We start from the raw sequence: 9787 nt of genomic DNA, 5'->3' as shown, positions 1-9787 counted from the left end.
AATAGAGTCCAATGCAGTTCATGATCTGTGTTCATTATTTCTACAATGAAGGAAATAGTCTATATCTGCACTGTCTACTGTAAAAGCCAGTAGCCAGTATGGTTATTGAGCACTTGAAATGGGGCAAATGTGACTAAGGAAATGAATTTTCAATTCAATTTATTTTTAATTAATTTAAATTTTAGTAGGTACATATGGCTAGTGATTATTGTACAGACAAATACTTGAAGTGGCCATGTTTTTCAGTTTTTCCCTCTCTTTATTTCTCTCCAATTCTGTTTAGGGATGTATTTTTTTCCTTTGTATATCATTATCTGGGGCCTGGTTACCTGATGGCTGTCTTTGACATTGCTATATATTGCCTCCTATCCATTTGTGTTTCTCAAGCCAGTTTCTTTCCGTACAGACATAAACGTTCCCTTCTCTCCTCTCCAGCCTACAGCTCCTCTGGGTGTGGTGATTGAAGTGTAGGTGATTTGTCCATATCTAAAGCTGTCAGATAGTTTGAACAAAAATACTGAAAATCGTTGCCAAAATGTGTCAACCAATTAGACAAAGGCCTGGGAGGAAAAGTTTATGGTAACTTGTACCACATCCTATATTTTATATTAGATGGCATGGCTTTAAAAAATTAATTCTGTATTTAAAATTAACTGTTTATCTCTTACACAAAACAAAAAAGAATATTTAAAAATATATAGGAGCTATATAACCATATGGCAGAGGAGGAGACCCAGCCTCCAACTCCCCACAAAGATAAAACACTGGACAGCTATTCATCAACAAAAACAGCTCTCGGAGAGCTCTGAAGTCTAATAAGGAACCCTCAGCAGCCAAATGGAATAAAAATTGAGAGTAACTGCACAAAAAGGAAGGAAGAACAGCCTCTTTTCGCCTTTGTCATCTTGTCCCCCAAGCCGACACTGCTCAGTGCCTCACCAGCTAGAAAGAGTCCCGTCTCTGGGGAAGAGAAGACAGAGTGAGCAGTCAGCTTCCCCAGACTTAGGGGGGGGCATCTCATGAAGAACCTGCTTCAGTTTCACCCCTCCCAGAGACCTGCAAAGCTGAGACATAGGCAGTTGGGAACAAGGAAGAAAAGCAGGGGCTACCAGGATCAGCCATACAACAGAAGTGACCACGATTCCCGGTGACCTGCTTCACAGCCAGTCCCAGCAGCTTTTGTCACTAACGTAATCAAAGACCAGCACAGCCTAGGCACACTGCTTGCAGATTTCACCAGTTTTATCCCCACGCCTACTCTCGTTTGCATGTATCAATTACCTGTGTCCCTCCCTACTTCCTCTCACAACCCTCCTCTTTAGACCAAGGATGCACACTAGCAGCAAGCCTGGATTCCTGTGGCTGACCCCCACTACTTTGAGTGTGTTTTGGTTTAGCACCTACAGTTGCACACTTTCATGCTATTGGCTTGACACACTAAACTCCACTGCCATGTGCACGTGTCTGGCAAGATTCTGAGCCATGGAAGTGCACACCAATAGACCAAGCTCCTTTGGCTGTTTGGGGCCCAGATTTAGCCTTATTGCCTGTCGCTAACCTGTAACGTTGGGCTCACCTGTAGCTACTCCTCGAGTTGTGCACTTGCATGTCCATGTGAGACCCTGTCACTGGCCTCCACTGCTGTGCACATGCCCCTGGGGAGACTGCGCAGACACAGGAGAGCATGCTGACAGTTGTAGCCGCCACAGCAGTGTGTGGGCCTGGATCCGACCCTATCTCCTGTCACTAGCTTGCACCACTGAGTTCATCTTGAGCTGCTCCCTCCAGCTGTGTACCTGCATGCCCCTGACTTGTCTCCCAACACCATCCAGGGCTTCTGTACACACATGGCAAGAACTAGCAGCCACGGTATTGCAAACTGATGGCCAAGGGCCTCACAACTGCCAGTGTGCCTCCAGTTCATTCCTACACTGGCTGCTTGCTCTGGTCTCCACCACTCTATGTATGTGTGAAACCAGCCTCTGCCATTATAAGAGCACTTACAGCTGTTATTTCTAGCCCAGTGTGTGCATATCACTAGCTCCAGTCACTACCACTATCTGCCTTGGTCCCTGACCACTAAGCCTGGAGGTGCTGCTGAGGATACCACCAACCTTTTGTGGCCTCCATGGATCTGCTGCAGCGTTCTTCAAGGACCATGCAGTTGCTGATGCTGTGGATTCCGGTGGCCTGAGCCAACAAGTCACCATGCCCTCTGGACCTGGAGCAGCCATATATCACTGCACTTGATGATGAACACCACTGGACACAGAGTCATGGTGTGCTCTGGCCTGCCCCCAACCTCAGGGGCAGGTCTGTCCTTACTGAAGTCAGTCAGTAAAGTCTGAAAGAGGCAATTCCCTCTTCCAATGTGCAGACAACTTAGCAGAATTACAAGGATCAATGAGAATCAAGAAAATAGGATTCTATCCTAGGGACATAGGAAGCTTCCAGTACTTAATCCCAAAGAAATAGAGATACAGCAATGGCCACACAAAAAAATTTATATTTTCCAAAAAAAATTTCCCCCCAAATTAAGATTCTCAAAGATATATATATAAGAGATTGGATAAAATTCAATGGAATCATGGGACACCCAGCTGGCTCAGTCAGTGAAGCATGTGACTCTTAATCTCAGAGTTGGGAGTTCAAGCCCCCAGTGGGTGTGGAGATTACCTAAAAATAAAAATAATTAAAAAATAATGGAATCAGGAAAACTATAAGAGAACAAAATTAGAAGCTTGAAAAGGATGGAAATATAAAAAATAACTGAACAGGAATTTAGGAGCAGTGGAATACAATGACTGAAGGATGCAACAGAACTTCAACAACCAACTAGATTGAGGAGAAGAAAGAACCAGTGAGCCCGAAGATAGATTACTTAAAATTATTCAGTCAGAAAAGCAAAAAGAAAAGATACAAAGGGATGAAGAAAGCTTACAGGACTTCAGGTGTACTATTAACCTACACATCACTGGAGTCCTAGAAGGAGAAGTGTAGAAAATTTATTTTAAAAAATAATGGCTGAGAACTTCCCAAATCTAGAAAGAGATGAGACATTCAAGTTCACAAAGCTAATAGTTACCCCAAAATGTCAAACTGAAACAATATTCGACAAGACACATTATATAATAAAGCTGTCTAAAATCAAAAATGAAGAGAGAATCTTAGAAACACTAAGAGAAAAAAATTATCTCATACAAGGAAACCTCGATGAGGTCAGCATATTTCTCAGCAAAAACCTCCCAGGCCAGGAGAGAATGGGTGCTATATACAATGTACTGAAGGGAAAAGCTGTCAGCCAAGAGCACTTTCTCCAGCAAAACTGTACTTCAGAAGTAACAGTAAGGTAAAGACTTCACCTCACAAAGAAAAACTGAGGGAATTTAGCCCCACTAGACCTGCCTTAAGAAAAGCTAAAAAGAATTATTCAAATTGAAATAAAAGATGCTACTATAGCTTTAAAACATGAAAGTATACAACACAGTGGTAAAAGTATATAGTGTATTGTCAGATTCAGAACACTCTAATACTGTAATGTGGTAGTGTGTTAAGCACTTAACTCTAGTATAAGGGTTAAAAGACAACAAGTCCCCCATGGACTTGAACTTCACTTTGGAGCATATACAGAACACTGTATTCGACAGCTACAGGATATACATTCTTCCAAATCACACATGGAACATTCTCCAAGATAGGTCATATATTAGAGCACAAAACATATATATCCTTTCATGATTAGAACTTTCAACAAATACAACCCAATTTTTAAAAGGTTGAAATCACTCTCAAAAATAAATAAACATTAAAAAAATTAAGGGCACCTGGGTGACTCAGTCAGTTAAGCACTCGATTTCAGCTCAAGTCATGATTTCACACTTTGTGTATTTGAACCCCATGTCGGCTCTGAGCTGACAGCTCAGAGCCTGGAGCCTGCTTCAGATCTTTGTCTCTTTCTCTCTGTCTGCCCTTCTTCCACTCATTCTCTCTCTCTCTCTCTCTTTCTCTCTCTCTCTCTCTCAAAAAATAAATAAGCATTAAAAAATAATTAAAAAAAGATTGAAATCATACCAAGTATCTTTCCTGACCACAGTGGTATGAAACTAGAAATCAGTAACAGGAGGAAAACTGGAATATTAACAAATATGTGAAAATTCAACAACATATTCCTGAACAACCAATGGGCCAACAATAAAACCAAGAGGAAAAATAAAGTATCTTGAAACAAATGGAAACACAACATACTAAAACTTTGGAGATGTTACAAAAGCAGTGCTAAGAAGGAAGTTTTTAGTAATAAATTCCTATATTAAAAATAAGGAAGTTCTCAAATAAACAACCTCACCTATACCCCAAAGAAAGAGAAAAACAAGAAAAACCAGCCCAAAATTAGTAGAAGGAAGGAGATAACAATTATCTGTGCACATAAATGAAATAAAGAATAGATAACAAGGAGAAAAGATTAATAGTATGGAGGTTCCTCAAAAAATTAAAAATAGAACTACCCTACAACCCAGCGATTGTAATACTAGATATTTGTCCAAAGAATACCAAAATGCTGATTTGAAGGGGAACATGCATCCCAATGTTATAGCAGTGTTATCAAAAATAGCCAAATTATGGAAGATTCTGAATGTCTATCGACTGATGAATGGACAAAGATGTGGTATATATATATGTATACACACACACACACACACACACACACACACACAATGGAATACTACTCAGCAATCAAAAAGAACAAAGTCTTGCCATTTGAAACAATGTGGATGGAACTGGAATGTATTATGCTAAGTTGAATAAGTCAGTCAGAGAAAGAAAAATATTAAATGATTTCATTCATATGTGGAATTTAAAAAACATAACAGGTGAACATGGGGGAAGGGAAGGAAAATAAGGTAAAAACAGAGAGGGAGGCAAACTGTAAGCGACTTTTAAATACAGAGAACAAATTGAGGGTTGATTGAGGGGTTTTGGGTGTGGGGATGGGCTAAATGGTCAAGGGGCATGAAGGAGAGCACTTGTTGGGATGAGCACCTGGGCATCATATGTAAGAGATGAACTACTGGGTTCTATCCTGAAATGAATAGTACACTGTATGTTAACTAACTTGGGTTTAAATAAATAAATTTAAAATTAAAAAGAAAAGATTAACAAAGATAAAGTGGGCTTTTTTGAAAAGAAACAAAGTTGGAAAACCTTTGGGTATAGTACAAGAAAAAAAAAGAGGACAAAAAATCTGAAATAAGTGAGGAGACATAACAGCTGATACCATAGAAATACAAAAATTCATAAAAGAATACTAAAGCAATTATATACCAACAAATTAGATAATCTTGAAAAAGCTGATAAATTCTTAGGAATATATGATCTGCTATATCCGAATTACAAAGAAATGGAAAATCTGAATTAACAAGAAAGAAAACTAAATTAGTAATCAAAGTCTCCCAACAAAGAAAAGCCTAGGACCAGATGGCTTTATGGGTGAATTCTACCAAACTTATAAAAAAAAGAACTAACATCTGGTCTCACACAGAAATTAAAGTCCAGAAATACAGACACTACCATCCTCCACCCCTTCTGATTCATTAGCCCCATTCATATTCCCAGATGAAGTCTAGTCCTTTCTTCAGCTTCTTTAGCAGTTGCTGCATGAAGTAATATTTTAGAAGTAACACAGCTTCTTTAGCACCTCTAGAAGTGGAAAACTCCAACTCTGAGTCTCATGTATCACTCAAAGTTCCAGGGAGCTATCAAGTCACACAACAAAGAGCAAAGCACCTGAGAATTTAGAAATAACCAAAGCCCAGGAACAATTGTGGTTGCTCCAAGAGCTTACCTTCTAGGCCCTAATTCTCATGTGAGAGCATTTTCCAAATACAAGTTACTTTTCCAAACCAAAACATTTAACAGTCAAAAATTATACTGAGGTCATCAACCAACCACAGAGAAGTGCATAAATGTGGTGTAAGTGAGGGCAGAGTGTAGACAGTGGAAAAAGAGAGAGAGAGAGAGAGAGAGAGAGAGAGAGAGAGAACAAAAGCCCTCTGGTTTCAGCTTTTGGGCTGTCCAAACTCAGCTGGACCAATCTCCATTGGCTGGCCAGAACCCATTGGCTGTAAACCACCGGCCTTCCTTCAGGATGATTCACCTCTCTCTATGCACTGGACCAGCTCCACCAACATCTCTGCCATCTTCATGGGCTCCTTGGCCTTCTCCTCGGCCTTCTTATTCCTTTTGGTCACTCTGCCCTTGACTCCATCATTTGGATTCTGAAGATGATTCAGGGTGCTCTCCTCTGAGGCCTCCCCTCCACCTGTGTTTTTATTTGGATGAACATATTGTCCATCTGCCATAGTTTGCTTCTTCTGCGTTTATGCTCTCCCCCACTCCTGGGTGAGAGCCACATTGTCCTCCAGCATCTCATTGATGACTGACAGCAGGAGCTGTTGGAAATCTTCCTCAGGCTCCAGCACTTTCACCTCCTCCAGCTCTGCCAGCTCGAGGACATCTAAGGGCCATATTCTCTCCCACTTCTCCAGAATTTTGCTATCAATGTTTGCAACAAAGAAGGAGAGATGTAATTTGTTGAAAATTTAAATTTTATGTGACACACTATCTGATGTAACCTGTCTGGTCATTTTTTTGGACAGCCCAACTTAGCCCAACTCCTAGAATAGGAGACTTGATCTTGGTATTCTGTACAAATTGATGTAATACCATGATGCATTTCAGGGGATTCTGGGCATAGGAAGAGATATTTGCAAAGGCTCTTGAGGGGCTGGAGAATGACAGGAGGACTGTCTGCATTGGACCTTAATGTGCACAGGGACTGGGTATTTTTGAAGTTCATAAGTTGTCTTGCTATAAATTCATTTCAGTAGCTGACCTGACAAGTGTATGAGGTCAAAACCCTTCCACGTGTAATAAAAAATTACCATGCTAATAAAAGTATTTATTTTCTTGAAAAGACAAAAAAAAAATAATATAATTTTTTCCAAACCATTACAAAAATTTGAAGAAGACAGAATACTTCCAAACTCATTTTAAGAGGCCAGTATTACTCTGATAACAAATCCAGATGAGGATACTACAAAAAAAGAACTACAGGTCAGTATCCATGATGAATATAGACATAAAAAAACTCAACAAAATTAAATTCAAACAGCAAATCAATTTCAATGGCACATTAAAAGGGCCATACACCAAGATCAACATATATATATATGTGTGTGAAGTATATATATTTCCCATATGTATTTCATATTACATATAATGAAATATACATATATATCTCATAAGAATATTATTCACCCATTAAAAAGAAGGAAATCCTGCCATTTGTGAGAACATGGTTGGACCTTGAATACATTTCACTAAGTGAAATAAGCCTCTAGAGAAAGATAAATACTGCCTACTATCTTTCTACATGGAATCAAAAATAAATTTAAATAAATAAAAACACAGAGTAGAATGGTGGTTGCCAGGGGCTGGAGAGTGGGGGGAATGGGGAAATGGTGGTCAAAGTGTATAGACTTTCACGTGTAAGTTGAGCAAATTCCAGAGACCTAATATACAGCATGTGAGTTAAGAATACTGTATTGTATACTTGAAAGTTTATAAGGTTCTCACCATAACAACAACACCATGGTAACTATGCAAGGTGAAGGATATATTAACTAACTTTATTGTGGTAAACATTTTGCAGAGTACGCGTATTGTTATCACACTGTATACCTTAAACTTACACAATTATGATGTTAATTACAGTTTAATAAAATTGGAGAAAAACATGTATAATAACGATGTTTGCAAGAGAAAAAAACATATATGTATACACACAGTTCAATTCTATAACTTTGTATTTATGATGTGATAATCATTAGCCTAAAATTACCCATGACATTAAAATTCTGTACAAGGTTTTAACACAGAAATTAAGATAGAATACCAATTTAAAAATGTTTGGAATGCTGTATCCCATGTTGAAAAGTATAAAAAAGATATTTTTCTTTTAAGAGTATGGAACATTATGCCAAAGGCATTGACTTCCCATAAGAACTTCGATCTCAAAGGCATTCCTGTTTCTAGAATAACAGTCTTTACATTTCTGTTACTTTGTCAAATGAAAGGCATTTCTCAGATTTAACAAAACACCATACACTCAAAATGCCATTTGCTTATTTTAAGATGCAAACATCTTTAGGATGTGAACTCTTAAACGGCACTTCAGTGATTCAGTGTCTTGACCACATGAACAGGGAACCCTTCTATAATATGCATCCTGAAATGGATCATCATGGCTGCTTCCAAGCAATTAGAACCAAGTTCTGTTCATCACTCTTCATCTAATTTGGCTGGTCCTTGTTAAAATCAACACAAGAACTTTTTGTTGCATTGATGTACAAGTAAACTCATGCAGTTGTACCCAAGTGACAAATTGGCAAAGCAATAGTATAGGCTGAGAGTGATTTGCAATACTTACCAGGAGCCAAGTTGTAACATGCTAATGATATTCCACTCTCAGGTTCAAATTGGACTGGAGATCATTTAATGTCTCCTTGGAAAAGAGCTCAAAGAAACCCAAGAAACTCAAAGATCTGGAGATCTTCCAGACTGTCTAAGAAAACACATGTGAATATTAACCATCTCTTTTCAGAAGAGTTGCCCCAAACATTAGTTTATGCCCCTAAAGAAAACTGTGAGAAATCCAACTAGGTTGGGATTCTAGCAGGATGGGACATATTTGAAAACAGGCAGCTAAAGTTTCATATCTGAAGTCTTTGAACTTCTAACCAACTTGAGAACTGAAAGGAGGGAGCTCTATTGTTCCTTTCCATCCCACCCCACCAAATAATAACAAACACCAACTAAACATTTACTGTTGAAAGAGATCAGACTTGAGCAACCTGCTCCTTATAAGCAATTACCTTTTCCTGCCCTCTCCTGCTTCTGCTTTCTCTCCTCTTCCTTCCGCCATGGTTGTTGAGTGCATCTCAAATGCCAAGCAAGTACTGAGTTCTAAAGATAGCCTTTTATTAGTTACACTTTTTCAGGAGAAAGAGTGATTAAGTCGATGTCAAACCTGGCTAGTATGTAAAAAATCTAAAAGTCACATCCAGCTATGATCTTAACCATAGTCTTCATGCTTGGGAAAAAATTGATAAAAGTGTTATCTCTGATCTTGCATTTGTTGTGTTTCCTGCAAAGAATGTCTTTTTTCCCTTTTCTCTGTCTGAACTATCATCCTGTCCACCCCTTAAAGACTACCTGTAATGTCCTTCTCAGAGCCCCCCGTTAGGGTGGGTCCTTGCCGGGTACTATGTGTATGTCCCTAGTCTATCTATGGCACTTATCCAAATCTTCCCTGGCACTGCCTGTCCTCTCCTCTACAACTTTTTAAAAAAAAAATTTTAATGTTTGTTTATTTTTGAGAGAGAGAGACAAAGAGACACAGAGAGAGAGAGAGAGAGAGAGAACAAGCAGGAGAGGGGCAGACAGAGAGGGAGACACAGAATCTGAAGCAGGCTCCAGACTCCGAGCCGTAAGCACAGAGCCTGATGTAAGGCTTGAATTCATGAACCATGAGATCATGGACATGAGCCAAAGTCGGATGATCGACCAACTGAGCCACCCAGACAACCCTAGATATTTTTATTTAAAGTTTATTTACTTATCTTGAGAGAGAGAGAGAGAGAGAGCAAGCTGGGGAGAGGCAGAGAGAGAGAGAGAGAGAGAGAGAGAGAGAATCCCAATCCAGCTCCACGGATCCCAACATGGGGCT

General features: G+C 39.3%; 1 pseudogene; it reads right to left on the bottom strand.

Annotated features, from left to right (window-relative positions):
- Positions 1–6140: 6140 nt before the first annotated feature.
- On the bottom strand, positions 6141–8983 carry LOC124503895 (MORF4 family-associated protein 1-like; annotated as a pseudogene).
- Between the last annotated feature and the right edge of the window lie 804 nt (positions 8984–9787).

The sequence above is a fragment of the Lynx rufus genome, unplaced genomic scaffold (genome assembly GCF_022079265.1).
Source record: "Lynx rufus isolate CCGP_SWC_20201006 ecotype Redwood Valley unplaced genomic scaffold, mLynRuf1.p SCAF_8, whole genome shotgun sequence".
Classification (NCBI taxonomy): domain Eukaryota; kingdom Metazoa; phylum Chordata; class Mammalia; order Carnivora; family Felidae; genus Lynx; species Lynx rufus.
This window is presented reverse-complemented; position numbering and strand designations above follow the sequence as displayed.